Source organism: Arachis ipaensis, chromosome B04 (genome assembly GCF_000816755.2).
Source record: "Arachis ipaensis cultivar K30076 chromosome B04, Araip1.1, whole genome shotgun sequence".
Classification (NCBI taxonomy): Eukaryota; Viridiplantae; Streptophyta; class Magnoliopsida; order Fabales; family Fabaceae; genus Arachis; species Arachis ipaensis.
The window spans coordinates 1,966,675-1,967,431 of NC_029788.2; positions in this window are offsets into that span (position 1 = coordinate 1,966,675).

The following is a 757-nucleotide window of genomic DNA, read 5'->3' on the forward strand; positions in this document are numbered from 1 at the left end:
AAAATCGCAATCAGAAAAGCATGCACGCATAAGGTAACTTAAACCCTTATCCAAAAAAGGGTACTTATTTTTTAACCTACAAAACCCTTATTAAAAAGGGTATTATAAAGTGTTTTGTTTACGGCCTTAAAAGGCCAAAAAATTGTTCAAAACACCAACAAATAAATGTAAAGAGTTTAAAAAGAGGGGCCCACAGGCCGGGCCCCAATAGCCAAAATCACTTTTTAAGAGGATCACCACCAGCAGAGTCAGGGGGAACGCCAGGAGCAGGAGTCGAAGAGGAAGTCGGAAGAATGGTAGAGGAACTCGGAGCGTCCTTAGAGCGAGGAGGGGACTCTACGATCCTCTGCCCCCGAGTCTTTAAATCAGACTCAGACTCCACTATGGGGACAGGAGGATCCACGATGGCGCCATCAATAACAATCTTATCAGGGTCCAAAGGAGAAAGGTCCAAGTCAGGAGCAATAACTCCGACCTGTTCCTTGAAAATCCTCCAGGCCTCGTCAGCACCATCCGCAATAGAGTCCTCCAACTCGGTGTAGGCCTTCCGAGCGTTCAGTAAGTCGTTCTTTACAGACACAAGATCAGCAAATAAACTATTGTAGCTGGCTTGCGCTGCTTTCCTCAAATCTACCTCCATGTTGCATTGGGCTTGCAACTTCTGCCCCTTCTCTCGGAGGCTGTCCCTCTCCTCCTTCAGCTTGGCGACTTTCCCCTCCAACTCCCTCTCATGCTCCTGATATATGCGAAGCCTACC